The following is a 20,114-nucleotide window of genomic DNA, read 5'->3' as shown; positions in this document are numbered from 1 at the left end:
CATCTGAATATATTCCTTTTTTCTCATTTTCTTTCTCTAAATATCATCTTGTCCTCTAGGTAGAACTCCGTTTATCACGGTCCAGTGGAGAAGTTCTTTTGAAGTCAAGTGTCAGGTAAGATTGTCCCATACAACAAAGTTTACCCTACAAATAATCCTTGTGTATTTCCTTCAGTTATCTTAGGCTCTCTCTCACACACACACCCATTCCGATTCATTAGTGAATCCAATCAATTTAGATTTTGCAGCATATCTGTGATTTACAGATTTCTGTATATCTGCATCCACTATCACTTTCCTAGTTCAATTTCTTGTTAGGAAGAGCTATGAAGGACTTTGCAATGAACAGAAACTGGGTATGTTGTCAGCATTCTGTGCCTGGTTATTAATGCCCATTTTTAGACTTTGAACTAGTCCTAAATTATTGTAAAATATAGAACTCACCAATCATACAAGTGATTTTATTTACAAAAATGCAAGTGATTATTGCACTGTGGATATGAATCATTTTTGGTTCTCTTCTATTTTGCCATCATTTTTGTACTTCTGATTGCTAATATAGGTGCGTTCTTTGACATGTCCTTTGAATTAGCTATCAGATCTTTATTGTTTCCTCATCATTGAATATAGTAAATATTATTTTGATACATTTATGCTATATGATTTTCATACTCATATTATTCATTTATATATTTTATAACATTTGTTTAGTTTTATTTATTTAAAAGGCAGAGGGATAGGGACAGTGAATCTTCTGTCTACCACTTTACTCCCCAAATGATAGCAGCACTCCCAGATGGAAGTGCTGGGCGTTGAACTCAATTCAGGTCTCCTATATGGGTGGCACGAACCATTACTTGCTGCATTGTAGTGTGAATTACCAGGAAGTCAGAACTGAAAGTGGAGCCAGAGTCAAACCCAGGTACTGTGAAATGAAATGTAGGCTTCCCTAGCAACACCCTAACAGCATCATCTGTCTGCCCCATTTTAATTTTTAGCAGTATGTTCAATTCTTTCCTGGACTATGTTAGTTGCCTTGTTTGATTACTGCATCTTCTGTCCTTTTAGCCTTTCTTGATAAAACATTATATGAACTCTGTCTAAGAATGAAAATCAGACCATGATACTTTACATCAATTCCACAAACACCAGTTTTGTCCCTATAACATAATACAAACTCCGTATGATGGTTTGCAAAACCCTGAAGAATGCAATACCTGTAGTCTCTCTATCCTAATATAATTCCCTTTTCTTGATTTTTACCATATTTCAATTATACTGACCCCCATCTTGGCTCCTGAATTGTATCAAAATCTCACACCTTGATGTCTTCACATTTACTTATCTCCTTCTAGATAATATTTTTTCCATAGACTTTTTTTGTAGATGACTCAGTCTCATTCTTTAAATCTCTACTTCCTCTGAAATTCCCCTAATATCCTCAAGTCCCATTTCCTTCCTCAAGCCTGCTCTATCTGATTAATCTTTGTTAAAGAAGTTCTTCATTTACTATTCTCTCCATCCTATTTATTGTAATCTCTACTTTTTACCTCGCCTCTGTTTGTAACCTCCATTGGAAGGTAAACTGAATAGAAGAGACGGAATATGTTGGCACGTTCTTGTTTTTTCACCAGATGTATTTCATTTGTTAGAGAGTAAAATGAAAGACAGGGAACAGGAAACACTACGCAAGTAAGAAGGTCTTGAGTTTCAGAGGACGAGATCCTGAGAAAATAAAGACTCTACCAGGTGGCTAATACTAGAATATATGTTAACAAGAAAGATGGGGTGCTTCATGATGACCAGAGAGCCAAGAATTTTGTCTATAACTGGGAGTAGGGACATGCAAGGTCATAATATACAGCATAGTTTTTGCAGGGGTAGATGATCCAGCTTTTATACATTTCCAATCAGAAATATTTAACGCAGTGTACTTATCCTTGTTGTCAAGAAGACTTGGATGAAAATTTAACATTACTTCTTTCTCAATCTTACTAGTTATAATACTTATTACCTATGTTTCTAGAGCATTGATGGTTGCCAATTAATATATGGGCATAGAATGAATGAGCAAATGTTTGTAAATATGAGTAGAAGTGTAGAAGCATAAATAAGACACTAATATATTGATGATATTTGACCTAACATACTTCATATGCTAATGAATATTATCCTGATAGTAACATGGATGATAATTTGTCACTACTCATTTTATTCCTAGTTATTTGTTCTCCCCCCAACTCACTCTTTTGCCCTTTTGATTGCTTTCTTTTTGTATATGAACACCTGTCTTTTCGTCTTCTCTGCTGTGTTCACTTTTCCGGAAAATGAATATGAAATGTTCTCAGAGTACCAAAATGTTTCTCCCTGGACTTGGTTAGTATAGAACATAAACTTGAATTGCTGATGACATTGATGCTCTGAATCATCCAGGAAACACCCTGGGCATGACACTGGAGGTTCTTCACAATCTGGAACCTGCTCCTAAGGACAAATATTTTAATGAAGAATGTGACCTAAAGAGGTAGGGAGAGGGCCAGGTTACCAAGGAAGCAGGGGAGCCAGGACTAAGGTGCGTTCTGAAGCTGACCACTGATACAGTTGACAAGTTGTTCAAGCTCCTGGTCTGCCTAAAGAGGCATATAAAACACATCTGAAGTCTACTGGTACAGGGGAATGTTGGGGGGATCAGTCTCCATTACCCATTAGTGATAGCTTCAACTCTTGGAATGATAATTAATATTTTCAGGTTGTGTAATCCTGAATGCCAAGAGGGTTCCCAAAAGCTGCACTGCCATATTATAATTTTAGAAGATTCTGGGCAGAAAGTGGGTGAGGGGTGGCCCATATTTGAAGTAGAGTATAATCAAGTCACATCTTCGGGTGCTGGATAACTAGAATAAGAGAAAAGTGGGGCTAAGAGAGTCTGAAATGATACAAATAAATGTCTTTAATATAGGGGAAACTTTAACATCAAAAATATATATAGGGGAGACAAGGGGGAATAAAGAGTAATTAACTAGCAATGTGACATTAAATAATGCATTTTCAGTCCCTCAACTATGAAGATCAGTAGCCCTTAATGTTGGCTGAGCGCTAGGGATATTCAAAAATGTCCCTACAGAACTACTAGCATCAGACATTCAAATTTTGTCTTTAGTGCAGCCCCAGCACAGGTGTATTTAAGTTTTTAAAACTCTTTAGATGTGCTTTTCTTTTTTTTTATAATGAAAAGGAGTAATAACAGTTTTGTGTTTAAATATCCAATTTTTCCAGACATAACCAACATTTTTATTTTTTAAAAGTTGTGTCTATTTAATAAATCATGTTTTAAGGACGACTGACTGAAAACCATTTCAGTTATTGTGAAATAATGGTTTCCAGTTAGCAATTTCTCCAAAAGAATTTGGCAAGAAGAAAGACCACCAGGCAGATGTCCTGAAAAACTAGACTATGTAGCCGATAGAAGTTGCAACAGAGTTATTTGGGAGAAACAAAAACATATTAATCAAAAGTCAATTGAAATAGTGACTTCAATTGATAATTTGCCTGATGTTGAGTAATGTGAGTTATCTGCTGAAATGAGATATGGTTCTCGGAGGGAAATGAGCACACGCTCATTAAATTTGAAAGTTCACATAAACAATATCTGACTGATAAAGATGCTTAGAGAATATTTTTTCTTAGAAGGTTCAAAACCTCCTAATAAATTTTAATGGACAGAGCTGTCACCTTGTTAAGTACTAGCATCATGCCATTTCCTGCTATTGCAGCCTTATACTGCATTTTGAAGGTGGAGTCACACTATTAGTAGGACATAAAATACTTTAAATAAAATGGATTGTATACCTACCCATTAAACTTAATACTACATTAAGCAGCATCTTCTTAGTGAGAGAGCTAGGCATAAAGGTGGAAAAAATGCCACTCCAGTTTAGCTGCTCTGGAGCTAATGTTTTTAAAGTAGCACTCAGTGATGAAGACATGTGTATACGAGCAAGTGTTTCAACAGCATAGGGGAAAAGAAAGGCATAAAATCAACATCCAAAAATGAATTGCTTTCAAATGTAAACAAGGAATCACCCAAAAAATAAATAAAGAAAGTAATAATGTAATCCCATTTATAGTCACAAAGCTTGTGCACAGGAGGTTGAAGGGAAATGGGGATATGTTAAGTAAATGGCTTAAACCTTCGGTTTTAAGATGATTAATTCCTGGAAAACTAATGTGTAATTTACTATATGCAAAATCAGCTCAGGGAGTATATCTTAAATATGTTCACCATTAAAAAGTAAAAATAACCATTCAAGAAGGTAGATATGTTAACCAGCTTCACTCTAAGCAACATGCATTTTATCAAAACATCTTATAAGCAACCTTAAATACTTACAACTTTTAATTGTCTGTTATGCTTAAATAAAGCTGTGAAAATTCGACAAAACCAACACTCCAGAAATGGGTAATTTTCATATAATACTTCAGAATTCTATGAATATTAATATTCTCCACTCTAGACTGCATATTCTAGCCGCTGTACCGGGCTCCTCTGTTTATGTACAAAGTAAAAGATCTATCATCTTTACAATATTTAAGTATGTTTTTCATACCGTGATTGCTGCCAGTTGCACATTTGCAGCCAAAAGAGAAGTGTATTTTAAGGAACATAGACACATTTTGGTTGTAGGTGTGAGCACAGTGATTCCCAGGCTCCCTGAATCTAACGGAATCTTGTCAGGTCTCAGTAAAATATGGGAAATTGCATTTCTGTAACTCTATACCATATTTTAAATAAATTTTTGTTGACAAAAAGAGAATAGATTTCATGTATTTCACAATTCTAAGAAAGCAATTGTATTTCCCTTCCATCTCTTCAATCCCCTTCCTTCTTTTCTTTCTTTCTTTAATTTTACAAAGATAAATTTCAACCCATACCATAATCACTGGATTGGTTCACTAATAACCATAATACTCAACAAGTAAAAAGTGGGAAGACAACATTCCACAGGAGTATAAACAAGAGCTAAAAACAATACACATATCACAAGATGTCGATTTCATTCTATATTTTTGTATTCTGTATTAACTGTCGCATACCAGGGAAAGCATATGATATTTGCGATTTGAATGTTGGCTTCTTTCACTAAGCATAGTGGTGGCTTCCAGTAGCGCCCATTTGAACACAAAGATCGGATTTACTTTTTTTTTTTAATAACTGATTATTTCTCTCTCTATATATATGGATTGATTTCATATCTTAGCTAATGTGAATTTAACTACAAAATGCTGAGAGTACAGATATCACATATGCTGATTTCATTTCATTTAGATAAATTCGCAGGAGTGGGTTCGCTGAGTCATATTGTAGATCTATTTTCAGATATCTCAGGATTCTTCACTGTCTTCCATTACAGCCATACTAGATTACATTCCCACCAACAGTTGATTAGGGTACTGTTTCCCTCCTCCAAGCATTTTATTTTTGATATTTGTATGACAGGCATGCTAATTGTGGTGAGGTGAAATGCTATTGTGATTTTTATTTGCGTTTTCCTAATGACTGGTAATCCTGAGCATCTTTTCATGGGTCTACTGTCCATAAAAAATAATCTTTTAAGAATTTATTTTTGGTACATTTTGTTCATTAGAGGAAGGTCTTTCTCAACTTTCCTTACTATTAAGTCTACAATACATAGAACATTGCCTAATGTATAACATAGCTCAATAGATATATGTTGAACAAATTAGGCCCGATACAATAGCCTAGTGGCTTAAGCCTTTGCCTTGCACACATCGGGATCCCATATAGGTGTCATTTCTAATCCCACGGGTTCCACTTTCCATCCAGCTCCCTGCTTGTGGCCTGGGAGGGCAGTCGAGGACAGCCCAAATCTTTGGGATCCTGCACCCATATGGGAGACCTAAAAGAAGTTCCTGACTCCTGGCTCCTGGCTTCGGAGTTGGCTCAGCTCTGACCTTTGTGGCTACTTGGGGAATGAATCAGCAGACAGAAGCACTTCCTCTCTGTCTTTCCTCCTCTCTGTATATTTGACTTTCCAGTGAGAATAAATAAATCCTAATATTTAAAAAAAAAAGATATATGGGGCCTGGCGCGGTGGCGCAAGTGGTTAAGGTCCTCGCCTTGCACGCCCGAGATCCCATATGGGCGCCGGTTCTAATCCCGGCAGCCCCGCTTCCCATCCAGCTCCCTGCCTGTGGCCTGGGAAAGCAGTTGAGGACGGCCCAAAGCTTTGGGACCCTGCACCCTCTCGGGAGACCTGGAAGAGGCTCCAGGCTTCGGATTGGCATAGTATCAGCCATTGCACTCACTTGGGGAGTGAATCATCGGATGGAAGTTCTTCCTCTCTGTCTCTCCTCCTTGTATATCCGCCTTTCCAATAAAAACTAAAATAAATCTTAAAAGAAAAGATATATGTTGAAGAAATTAAATAAGATTCTGATGATGAGAATCCAAACCACCACATATTTTAAGAGGTTTTGTTTTGGGAGGGTAAAAGGAAAGATGTGGTGATAAAGTAAAATCTCTCTTGGAGCAGCAATTTTGCAAGGGATCTCATAAAAACGATGATTTGTGTTTCCTTCATTTGTGTTTACTTTGATGATCTTCAGGAAGGAGTGGAGAGACAGAGGCAAGGAAAGCATGATGAAAATTCAAGTTTTTTATCAAAAGGTGTAAAAATGTATCATATGGGCCCTGGAAGCCAAGGATTCTGGACAGAGAAAGAATATGGGCTCATGAAATATTAACATTTGCAGGAGAAAAAAAATTAGGAGATGATTTCTAGGATGAAATGGGTGTTGTTGCAAAGAATGCACGAGGACTAAAGGTTGAAGAATTTCTGGAGAGTACTCATTTTCTTTAAGCTATCAAAGTTGTTCTCTTCTTTTGTACGACCTCCTTGCTGAAATGAAGCACAAGGCAGAATTAAGTGACTTTCACGGGTTGTATGCATTTTCAACAAGAGCAGGGCCTCCTTTGATACAGAATGGCCTGCGAAATCAAGTTCTGGTTCCACCGGGTATGTAGCCTCTTGGAATCCCAGCTGTTGCATCATTAAAGCACAGATAGAATAACAGTTCTTCCTCCTTATCTATGCTTTTGCATTCTGTGGTTTGATTACCTATAGTAAATCATGCTCTGAAAATATTAAATGGAAAATTCCATAAAATACAATCCATCTGTTTTAAAGCCCGCGTAGTGTGATGGAAATCTTACTTTCTGCTGTGTCCCACTAGAGATACGACTTAATCTTCGTCCTGCTAGTTCACTCATTAGTGCCCTTGGCCTGTTAGTTACATAACACTTGTCTCTGTTATCAAATCAGCTATCACATTGTCACAATTGTCATGTTCACAGTAACCTAAGGCTACATCACAATACCTACTTGATTCATCTCATTTTCTCTTGTAGGCATTACATTATCTCACATTATCACAAGGATGAGTTCTGTATGGTAAAATAAAGAATCAGAGAGTGACAGAGCACTCATGTTTTGCTATTACCATGTATTTTTATAGCTTTACTATTTCGGTATTGGCTATTTCTCCATCTATTATTGTACCCAATTTATAATCTTTATCAAAAGCCATGTATGTTTAGGCAACATGAACCTAGTGTTGCCAGGGTTCAGTAACATATGAGACTTTAGGCATTTGTTGCAGGTCTTAGAATGTATTTCTGCCCTCTGCCTCCAGCATTGCAAGAAGGCAAGTGCTGGGATGAGTTTTGTTGGGATGGTTAAACGTGTAAGTGCCCAGCCTAGTGCCTTGCTCTGTGCTGTTTCATTTCTTCCCTTATTTCTTCTTTGTATCTAATTTCCTTTCTTCCATTTTTCCTCCTTGCATTCTTCAGTCCCTCCTGCGTTCAGGAATGACAAACCACTTTGAACCAAGGAAAATTCTGAGTTAACTCTAATTTAGTGCTATGATTTCTAATATTTCCTTTGCTCTTCATGGGTGACAAAATAAAAACAATATGCAATGAAACTCCTTTGCTGCATATGTCCATGCAGATGGGGAAGTAGAGTTTATGGAGACAGAACTAGACATAGATGTGGGGGTGGGGGGCCTGTTCAGATTTTATGTAAAAGACATGGAGAGTCACAGTAAGTGACAAAATGCTGAATTAAATAGAGGCAAGGGGTATATAGAACAAAGAATGATATCTGTGGTCTGGTGAGGAAGGAGGAAGACTGACCCTACTTACCAGCTATAGTTAAGAGCACTAGTTCTCCCAGGCTAGGGAAAATTCTCAGGCAACCTGCTGCTTCAGCAGAAGACTGAAGGAAGTGATTTCCTGGGACTTATTCATGTCTCTGTGCCAGATCAAGCTTTCATCTATTGCCATTCTCCATAAAATAAGCAAAAGTGTTATGCTGAGTAGATCCTAGAAGTAGAATAGGATATGTTCATTTCCAAAGAGAGTTTTAAAATATTTAATTCTCAGAGTAGTTAAGAAGGTAAATGCACTTAGTCTTAAATCTCTTAAATTTTGCACAGTTTGGGAACAGGATATTTTCATGATTGTTCTAAAATAAAGTCCTCTCTCCTGGTGAAAGGAAAGTCATGTTTACTCTCTTCCAATACTGTCAGTACTTTAATTCTGATATCAGATGTGTGAGCACTTTTTCCCCCATCATCAAGTAATTTTCCACTTCTCAGCAGACACCAACTGACTGTCATGCAGGTCAACTCGATTCTGACCCTGTCTTCCTGAAGTTATCGTCAGCTCCACCAGGGTAGGACCTCTGTCCCACCAGACTTCCCTAGCTGCGTTATGGCTTATGCTTCTGGTTCAAAATTGGAGATTCTTCTGACTCTCGTCTTCATGTTCAACAGTTTGTTAGAATGGCTCTCAGAGGCGCACACAGCTTTTTCACTAGCTGTATGCTTTATCATTGCGAGAGAAGGCTCAGGAAAGCCAGAGGGAAGAGGTGCATTGGGTGAACTCAGCAGGTTCACCCCTGTCCCAAGAACACCCACATGTTTACCAGCCCAGAAACTCTCCACATCCATCTGATTACAGAAGCTCCACAACTAGACCTGAGTGAGCAAACCATTGGCTGTTACTGAAGTTAAGAATGCGGCCACGGGAAGGCCTGACTGCTCTTGTACGCTCTAAACACTAGGCTGACCTCGCCTGAATTCCCCACAGTGGGTCAGGAAAACGGAAAGGCAGAGATGGAACCCGGATTTCTCATTCTAACATACCTGGAGAGAAGGAAGGAAATAAAATGTAAACCTTAGAGAGATGAGGGTAAGTGTAAGCTTTGATTTCCTGTCCTTCTCCAAAGTTCCTTATCACCTGTCAGAGCATTTAACATCAGCTAAAAATTGAACTTCCATCTCCAAGGGAAGCTTCTGCTATGTCAAAAATGTAATTGAAAATGAAAAATAGGACTTTTTCTGTTTTTGTTAGTTTCTTATCTGCTGCAGAAATACTTGAATTTTCTAGTGGACCTCCCACCCAATTGTGTATCTTATTTCTTAAGGAAAATTGCAGCTACTACGGAAACTATGCCCAGGGGTGATATTAAGATGTGTGGATATCCTTACTAACTTTCAAACCAGGCTGTGCATTTGAGATCTCTGATTTTCTTCAGAGAGAACTGATATCAAGACGCGTGGAGATCCTTACTAACTTTCAATCCACCCTGTGGAGTTTGAGATCTCTGAATTTCTTCAGAGAGCCTAGGCACTAGAGACCATCATTGGAAACATACACACCTGCATCAACATAGACCCCCTCTGCCAATCTAGACCAGCTTTTTGAAATGTTTGGGTTTTAAAACCTGCAAGAGTAGAAAACATGGAAAACAGTTGTGGCAAGAAGAAAATAGAGAATATGTCAGAAATGAAATTTTTAAAATGAGTTTATTTTGGCAGAATTGAAATTCACACATAGTTTTTGTCACTGACTTTTTGACAATTCCCTCATCTATATAATTTCCACTCACCGAGCTATAATTACGTGCTGCCGGCTCTGATGCTCCAGCATAGATAAAATTGTTTTGGAGCGCAAACTCTGTGCTCCATGTTATCATCTCTCCCTGGTCCTGTTACCACATGATCCACAGATTTCATAAAATCATAGGGCTGGGGCCCGGCGCGGTGGCGCAGTGGTTAAGGTCCTCGCCTTGCACGCCCGGGATCCCATATGGGCGCCGGTTCTAATCCCGGCAGCTCCGCTTCCCTTCCAGCTCCCTGCCTGTGGCCCGGGAAAGCAGTCAAGGACGGCCCAAAGCTTTGGGAACCTGCACCCGCGTGGGAGACCCAGAAGAGGCTCCTGGCTTCGGATTGGCATAGCATTGGCCGTTGCGCTCACTTGGGGAGTGAAACATCAGACGGAAGATCTTCCTCTCTGTCTCTCCTCTCTGTATATCCGCCTTTCTAATGAAAAAATAATAATAATAAAAAAATAAAATCACAGGGCTGGATATAGACATAATGCAGAAAAGTAAAATCATTACTTAAACTGTCAGGGGCTTCTCATAAGCAACGTTCTGGCTAGGGGTCATGATTCAACTTGTTGGTATCACAACACTGCTGTGTCATCTGGATCAAAATGCAAATAACCCAAGTGTCAGCACTTTGTTGCTATTCCGGGGATAAAGAACTGAAACTATGCAGGGTCTGCTTAGCTTTGAGGGGAGCTAGCAGCCATACAATTCATTAAGTGCAGGTGCCTTGGCTTGCCATGAGGCTGGCAGGCGTTTTAAAAACTGAGTTACCCTCATAACAAATGCCAGATGCTAGACTGGATTTATAAACATGAACCAAGTTTCAAACAAATCTGGTTGAACTTGAAAATATTAATGTGTCGCATTGGAAACTCTGTGTTCTACCCATTTTACCTTCCAAAGTTTTACACATGCAGCCAAAGGAATGCATTCCTGAGGCTGTGGAGTGGGGAGAGCAAATTCAAGTTGGAGGTGGAGTGGAGAAGAGTGAATGGGTTAGTGATCTGACAGGAGTGGTCCTTGCTAATGCAAGTCTGGTGCACAAAAAGGAAAATACTCTTCATTAAAAAGAGTAAGAACAGGTTAAGCCACTCACAAATCATTTTTTTAATTAAAGAATAAGGATTTATTGCCTATTTCTTTCCTTTTTTATTCAGGGTAGTTTAACATTCACAAAACAAAAATGAATGATATGAACAGTTCCCCTACACCAAACACCCAGTTTCTCTTATTATTGACATTTCATATTGTTGTGAAATATTGCCATAATTACTGAAACTCACCCAATTTCCCCAATTTAAATTAATTTATTAATTTGTTATATATATATATCAATTTGTTTTAGATATATATATATATTCATGATGTGGTTCCATAGGCTGAGGGATTACCCCTTTCACTCGCCCCATTCCATTCCCCACCCACTGTTTCCTCCTGTGTCATTACAGTAGTATAGTGCTTCAGGAATAGTCACAAGTTGACCATCACACTGTGTTAAGTGTATCATGGCAATGTGGGCATAGACAACAGTGGAAAGTCTAGACATGAGTTGTACACTTTGCTGTTCTACAAATGAGAAAACATTCCACCTTTCTGTACCTCTGTAATGACAGTTGTAAAATGAGTGCAGAAATCCTTCCTGCCCTAAATAAACCCAAACACTTTAAAGTTAACCTAAAGAGAGAAAACTGTGAATATCTCCAGAAATGTTCTACAAAGTTCGGGGGTGGGAATGTGATTTTAAACTCAATGCATATGTACTTGCTATGCAAATATACCATTATTCATATCATTGTCCTATCTTTCTATTTTGAAATCTGGATCATATTTGTGTTGTTTATTTATTTGAAAGGCAAAATGATAGAGAATGAAGGAGAACGAGGGAGGAAAGAGAGAGAAGAAATAAACATACAGATATCTTCTAGTCACAGGTTAACTTTCCAGATGCTGGCAATATCAAGTCAGGGTCAGCCTGAAGCCAGGATCCTGCAGCGCCATCCTGGTCTCTCACAGGAGAAGCAGGGGCCCAAATGCTTGGATCCTCTTCTGCTGACATCCAGTTACACTAACAGGAAGGTGGAGAAGAAGCAGAGTAGCTGGAGATTGATTGTGTCCTCTGAGATGAGATGCTGGCATCACAAATGGCAGCTCATTCTGCTGAGTTACAATGCAAGCCCCTACTCAAAATGAGAGGATGTGAGTTCATCACTGAATTTGAGTGTATGCATCCTGTGCCTGTTTTTCATAGATGAAAATATTCTAATAGAAATTCAAAGTGAAATTCCATTGCATGGGAAAGGATATTATATATTCATTAGTAGAGACCTGCCTCATAAAGTGATATACCAGTTATTTCATGCAGGATACAGTGTCTAAGGATATCAGCTAGATCAGGATGAAGTTCTGGCTTTGCATTTTGGAGTTGGGTACCTATTTTTGAAGACATGTATGACATATGCAAAATATTTAGTGAAATTGCTGACTTCTAGAAACCACACTGTGTTGGCTTTGCTAGTGATAATGTAGATGATAATTACTATTATTTAACATAACTGTGGTTTTAGTATTTTTAATATTTTAATATTTTATTTAATATTTAGTTTTATTTTTACTGGAAAGTCAGATATACAGAGAGAAGGAAAGATAGAGAGAAAGATCTTAAATCAGCTGATTTCCTTTCCAAGTGGTCACAAATGCCAGAGCTGAGATGATCCGAAACCAGAAGCTAGGAGCTTCTTCCAGGTCTCCCACATAGTTGCAGGGTCCCCAGGCTTTGGGCCGTCCTTGACTGCTTTCCCAAGCCACAAGCAGGGAGTCAGATGGAAAGTGGAGCCTCAAAGACATGAACTGGCACCTGCATGGGATACCTGGTGTGTGCAAGGTGAGGACTTTAGCCACTAGGCTACTGTGCTGGGTCCCAAGTGCAGATTATTTTTAGTAAATCTGATGAGTATTTGAGGCACATGAATATAAGTAGATTTAATTTAAGCCACAAAGCTAATAATAAAGGCAGTAGTTAAGTTCAAGTAGTCTCACCACATGACTTTATTAAAATTCTTTTTTCTAAATAAATCTTTAAAATAAATCTTTAAAATATTTTCTGCTGTTACTATATCACAGCACTATTATACTCTTTTTAGAATTATACACACATGTTTAGAAATGTACCTAACAGAAGCATAATATTTTAAATTCCCGTGAACAGACATATTATACTGCTTCTATTTTGAAAATGATAAGGTTATAGTCTTTCTAAGTGTACAGATATTGAAGGAATGTATAATTTTCACGATGACTTTGGTATGAGTGATTGAGAAAGTGGGTGTAAGAGTTTAACCGTTGTTTATTCAGTTCCTCTATTTTGTCAAATGTTGTACTTTAGGCTCATAAACATCAGTATTTCATGGTCATGGTAAGAAAATGCTTAGATTGGAGGAAACATGAACTAGGTTTAAGTAGTGGGAAGATCTCCAGGCAAAGAAACAGAGTGAGCAAAGAAAGAGGCTTGGAACAAGTCTACATTCAGGGGTGAAAGCAAGTGTTGAAATGCCTAAGTAGGAAGGATGGATTTGGGAATATGGGAAGAGAATGAGCTGTCCAGGAAAAAAAAAACAACATGATAGGGTATGCATTTATTAAAAAGCAGGGCATGGGTAGAATGATTCTGTTATTGAACACATGAAGGTTAAGAGGCAGATGTCCAGAAATTCAACCCAAGCAAAACAAAGCACACTATCAAAAACAAACCAATAAGGATATTTCTGTGATCTATGCTGAAATGTGGATGGCATGACCTAAAGCAGTGGCATATGGGACTGAAGCAATGGGCAAAAGACAGAAAGATTATCATTGGCATGTAAGAAAGACATTGGATAAAACATGACTTAAGAAATTGTGATTTGGGCAACTCTGGGCATCAAATACTACAAGCTGTTCCTTAATATCCTTCAGAGATTTTTTTTTTCTCATTTTTCTTTATCAGTCCCCTCGTTTGCACAGTGCCATTAAAAAGATACTGTGTCTTAAGGCAGTCCCTAAGAAATTAGGCATCGTTAGGAATTTGGTTCCAAAATCTCGGTAACGCTTCTTCACCTATCCGCTGTTGGGCACATTGGTGATCTTTCTGCTCATTAACATTCAATTTGGGCAGGGCGTGGTAGCCTAGTGCATAAAGTCCTCACCTTGAAAGCATCAGGATTACATTTGGGCACCAGTTCTAATCCCGGTGGCTCCACTTCCCATCCAGCTCCCTGCTTGTGGCCTGGGAAAGCAGTCAAGGACTGTTTGGGACCCTGCACCCGCAGGAGAGACCGGGAAGAAGCTCCTGACACCTGGCTTCGGACCGGCTCAGTTCTGGCCGTTGCAGTCACTTGGGGAGTGAATCATTGGACAGAAGCTCTTCCTCTCTGTCTTTCCTCCTTTCTGTATATTTGGCTTTGCAAGAAAAATAAAATAAATCCTTGAAAAAAATCATTATGAAGGACTACACCATTGTAGTAAAATGGGGAAAATCTGTCAGAGAGTGAGAGTTTTAGGGGAAATCCCAGCCTATACAAAATTGTAACACGTAATTCAAAATTCAAAATAAAAAAACATTCAATTTGATTATTCATTTTATGTAAAGAAAACAAATAAAATATGATGCTTGAGATATTTAAAAGCAATATTTTGAGTACTACTAAATTTGTAAGAGTTTTTGCCCTTGATCTTACCTTATGTTTCTGGACCTATGTTTGCTCTTCCTTCTGTAGAATATTAGTTTTGTCCCTAATGACTGGGCTATACATTACTCTGATGTGCATCCATTCTCAAAACAGTGATCATATCATTGTGTGGATAAATGCCACACAGCTTTACAGGGAGTTCTAGACCCCTCCTGAAGTCTGCTCACTTCAGATCTAGAAGATCCTGTGGAAGACTGCTCCTAGTGATTTACTCATATTTAGATACAGGAAGGTAAAGAATAGGAAAAGACATAGAAAAGAGGAAGCCACAGTCCAATTATTTAAACTGCTTTCACTGGTTTCATACACTAAATTCTAATGCAAAGTAAACTATGAGATTAATACAAGACTCAGTGGCTTGACCCTCTATTTCATGTGCTTTTTTATTCTTGTTATTAGAAACATTTTATTTACTTTTATTGGGAAGGAAGATGTCCAGAGAAAAGGAGAGTCAGAGAGGAAGATTTTCAATTTGCTAGTTCAGTTCCCAAATGGCCACAATTGCCAAAGCTGAGATGATTTGAAGCCAGGAACTATGAGTTTCTTCCTGATCATCCGTGTAGGTGCAGGTCCCAAGGCTTTGGGCCGTCTTCCAGTTCTTTCCCAGGCCTCAAGCAGGGAGCTGGATGGGAAGTGGAGCAGTGAAGACATGAACTGATGTCCATATGGGATCCTGCCACTTAAATGCAACAATTAGCCATTTTAGCAATTACGTTGGACCCTAAATACTCTCTTAAATGTATCTTCACATGTCAAAATAAAAAAAACCTAATCCATACTAAATCAAAACACACCCACCAAACCAATAGTTTCTTTTCCATGGCAAGGGCAAATTCATTTTTTCATTCAGATGTGCCCATTATCATCATCATATTCTGAGGAGAGTATTGAGAAATATCTGCAGCTGTTTGTACCGATGAAAATACGTATTCAACTTAGGTCAAAGTGTTTGATGCCTAAAGAAGATGGTGAAAGTTGTTTCCACATTCTGGTGTTTTTTACTTGATTAATCTGCTTATTTTAGCTATGGATAATAACGAAATTGTCAATTTGGAAAGGCTCTCAGCTTTTGACAGAAAATGTCAAAAAACTAAGCTGGTTTGATGCAAACTATGGCGGAATTTAAAAATATTCTTTATGCATACGGTCGTGTTTTCGTTATTGCTTAACTAAATAACAATGTGCATTTATTTCTCTCTCCAAGGCATCTAGCTATGAATCATTTTTCCAACTGGGGATTTTTCAAAATTGAAGTACTTTTAAACAACCCATATCAAGTTCTTATTTGGTTATTTCTTCAGTACACTAGAGTCAGAGTCCTCTCCATAAATCTAAAGTTAGTTGCAACTTTGAAGTGATATTTGACTCTTGAATAAATGTCATAAACAAATAAAGTGACAGTATTATGTATGAATTTCAAAAGCTATATTTAGTACAAGGTTTCCACCAACTATTTTAGTAAATTTAGCAGATTGTGGTTTTAGTTCAAAATGGAAAATGTACTTGATCCATCAGGATTCCCAGAGTCTAAAACAGTCAGTATGTCAATGAAATAAAAAAGCAGGATGCCTAGCAGAATTTATAAAGAATAATTTGAGCATCAGATAATGAAAATCAGTTATAGGATAAGAGATATTTCTAAACATTAACCTGATTTCAGGTACAAAAATAAGTTCTGTATATTTATTCTGAATATGTACGTGTTGGGGTTTGTAGAACAACAAAAAGCAAAATCTTGGGAATACCTACAGTCAGTACCAGAAGGCATAAAAGTTCAATGGTGTAAGAGCTGTAGAGTCAGAGATGGATTCAAATGTTGGCTCCATCTCATGTAGTTTCCTAATAAGGACAAATGATCTAATCTGAGCCTCATTTGTGTTGAGTATAAAATGGAGGTAGTAATGTCCTTTCTTCCTGAGATTATTTTAGCAATGACATTAAAGGACACGCACCACCCTGTTTTAACAGCTTTATAAAACTTTCAAAAATGGCTTATTTGAAAGTCAGGGCTACACAGAGAGAGGGAGAGCCAGAGAGAGGGAGATCTTGCATCTGCTGGTTCACTCCTCTAATGGTGCCAACAGGCAGAGCCAGGTCAGGCTGGAGCCAGGAGTGTGATCCAAGTCTCCCAAAGGTCCAAGCTCTTGTTCTGTCTTCCACTGCTCTTTGCAAGGAGTTGGACCGGAAGTGGCACAACCAGGACACAGTACCAGTGTTTAGGATGAATGCCTGCTACATGAAAATGCTAGCCCCTTAACAATTTTGTAAGAGTTTAGTGCTATGGAAGTCATCAGTGTCTCACTCCTCTCATCTTCCATTTGAAAGTAAATTCCCTGCAGAGAGAAACTCTTGTTAGAACCATATTTGGCATATTGAAAATATTTCATAAATGTTGAATCAGTTCAAGGATCTTTAATGTCAAGCTAAAAGCATTCTGTATTATTTTCTGTAACAGTGAGATTTTCTGAAAGTTTGTATGTGAGAAGGGATAGTAAGTGATGGTAGGAAAATGACATGTTAAGGAATAGATATATAACAACAATGTAGTATTAAATAGATGGTTAGGAGACGGGGGAGCATGGAGGACATGGGGCAGGGATGTAGGGGGAGTTGCCTATATCTGATTTCATACAACTTTAAAATAATCAGAGTGAAATGTTTGCAAAGGAAGGTGAGGTGTTGAGTAGAAGGCAGCACAGATTCGTCTTCCTACATCTGAGGAACCAGGGGGATGCTGAAATGGGATTTCTTTATTCAGGTTACTGTCTGACTTTTCGAACTTGCACATGATGCAGGTTCTAGAGGCCTGGATTTGGTCTCACAGGTGCATCTCACTGCACATCTCATAGGTTGCAGGCTGACCCTCATTTGTCCTGGTTTGTATGATCAAAGGGCAAAGGGCCATTTCCCATCCTGCTCCTGCGTAAACCAAATCCAAAATGCCCTTGAGATTTAAACAGGAACTCTGTATTTTGCAAAGCTGTGACACTTTCAGGACAAGGATAAGCCTACAGGATGAAAAAGAAATGCATATCGTACTGCTTTATATCGTGATAGAAATTTGCAGCTAGATCAGCTTGCTTATCATGACAGATGCACGCTGATATTCAACAACAGATCTTCATTGTTTTCTAATTTGCCTCAATACAGAATGCACTTTTGTTTCTAGTACATCACATGATCACAGTCTTTTGGAAAATACCTTTCTTCACTAAGCCCACTACATTACTAAGTCAATTTCATCCTTTACATGTTACAGAGTTAAGGTTGTAGAACGTCTATAATTCACTGCATACTTTACTGTCTCCACATAATTTGCTATATCCTTTTTTCACTGAAATAATTAGAAGGGAGTTTCCATCTCAGAGTTCCCTTAAGAAAATCCCCACATCAATGCTTGTGCTACTGCACAGAAACCTTTTGCCAGTTTCATTTTTTATGTTCTAATCATCACATCCTTCCTTTCTAGGTTAGATTTTATTGAATTGCCACAAATTTCTTTCTTTCAAACCACCTTCACTCTGCATTTCCATCACCATTATACTTCATTTTCAAAAAATATTATCCTGGTTGAACTTAATAGCCACTTGTTTATAGCTGCTTAAGTAGCTAATATTTGTGGAGACAAGTTTACAATTATGCTGAGAAGACCAGTTTTAAATGTGACTTAAATTTTAGTAATGCTTGCAAAATCCACTCTATTTGTGTTCCTTCCTCCAAGAATCAGCATTTCATACTTTGCAATCTTTTCCCTTAGTATCTCCTCTTCCCATCCTCTGCTGATTATCTTAGTGAATATCTCAGTCATTGTAACGTACTATGCAAGCTACTCGTCTTTCTTTGACAAAATCTCCTTGCAATCAGATTGCCTCTGCACGTATGTTTGATAACCAAAGAACCTCTGCTTTCCACAAAGACTGATTCTTCTGAGAGGTTCTGCACTACCCCCCTTCAAACCTACTCAATGACTGTTCCTGCAGCTGCTTGGCCTGAATCCGTACTCCACTGTCTTCCAGGTTGTCAGTCTCTGCTCCATAGAACTAGTTACATGGAAAAGATTTCTCATCATTTCTTTCCCTTTATGCTCATTTCTTTAGCTAGACCCAATTATGTGCAACTCTTAACAGATAATTGCTTGAAAGACTTACACCTTGGACTTATGTTTCATGGCTCTGATTAGGAAGTAAAATATCTGAATCAAGTGTATGATTTTAAAATTTTGTTAAGTTTTGTAGGTATGTCTTCCCTGAAGATTATGCTAATGTATATTCTCACCAAAAGGATTCATTTTAGCCATATTCTTAAGGTATTCAAGGGATTAATGAAAAAATCTATTCTCTTGTACTACAACAAAAGTTCTGTGCTCTTGTACTAGACTTTAAAGTGTTTTTAATAGGAATAAAAATATGAAATTATGTGGGGTGGACATTATGGCACAATGGGTTAAACTATTGTTAACTGTGTTGACATTTCATATTGGAGTGTCAATCAGAATCCTGACTTATTTCTTCCAATTCTGCTTCCTGATAATGCATCTGGGAAAGCACTGGATGACAATTCAAGTACTTTGATCCAAGCAACTCATGTAGGATACCCAGTTGGAATACGTGGCTGCCAGATTCAGTATGGCCCAGCCCTGCCTACACAGCCAGTTAGGGAGAGAAGCAGCAGTTGGGTGCTCTCTCCCTCTTCCTGTACCCATGCCTTTCAGATAAGTAAATAGATTGCTAAAAATAAAATATTCTCCCTTGTCCACATCCTCACTATTTTATAGAAGGCTTTAAAATGCTCATAGACAAATGAAATAGAAAATGTAAGTTTCCCAGGAACATTTTAAGCTCCCTTGAATGATCAGTTTCTCACTGCTACAACAAATTACAACAATTTATGAAGTAAAGAGAGTTCACTTTGCTTACTTGTTTCGATGCTGAAAGAATGCCTTGGACTACGCTGTTTGTGTTTCTGTGTCTTTTTGCATAACAATCTAGAAATTGAATATTCTATTGGATTCTTAAATTGTGAAATTGGATTCTTATATTGTAAAATTGAGGCAAAAAGTAAAGAGGGAGTAGAACTTTCTGATCACTATTCTGCTGTACTTTCGTGGAGAATGGGGTGGTCGTTGACTCCAGGAACTTGCATGGGGCAGCGCCTTTCTGGAAGTTCCAGCTCGGAGAGGCATGACTCCTCCTCCTCCACAGGAATGGGTGGCGGTGCCTGTGTCTCCAAACAGCCCAAGTGCACATCACTGAAGGACTTCCCGTTCTTTCTTTCTTAAAATCCCTCTACCTCTGTTTGCGTCTCCTCCTTTTCCAAATCTCTATACTCAATTCCTTGTTAAATTATTTTGCTTTAAATACTAGAAATGCTTGTTTTATTTTTCTTATCTAACCCATGCTCACGTTCCACCATT

At 38.1% G+C, this 20,114-nt stretch overlaps 1 long non-coding RNA gene across 1 annotated transcript in view; it reads left to right on the top strand.

Moving 5' to 3' along the window:
- Window positions 1-20,114, top strand: part of LOC121154495 — a 163,256-nt gene that overhangs the window by 18,900 nt on the left and 124,242 nt on the right. Inside the window, exon 2 of the long non-coding RNA XR_005883534.1 lies at window positions 60-115. This is a non-coding gene — a long non-coding RNA (uncharacterized LOC121154495). The remainder of the gene's footprint in view (window positions 1-59; window positions 116-20,114) is intronic.

This window comes from Ochotona curzoniae, unplaced genomic scaffold (genome assembly GCF_017591425.1).
Source record: "Ochotona curzoniae isolate NIBS_2020 unplaced genomic scaffold, NIBS_Ocur_1.0 contig_2754, whole genome shotgun sequence".
Lineage (NCBI taxonomy): Eukaryota > Metazoa > Chordata > Mammalia > Lagomorpha > Ochotonidae > Ochotona > Ochotona curzoniae.
The sequence above is the reverse complement of the archived record's forward strand: the minus strand, read 5'-3'. Positions and strand labels throughout refer to the sequence as shown.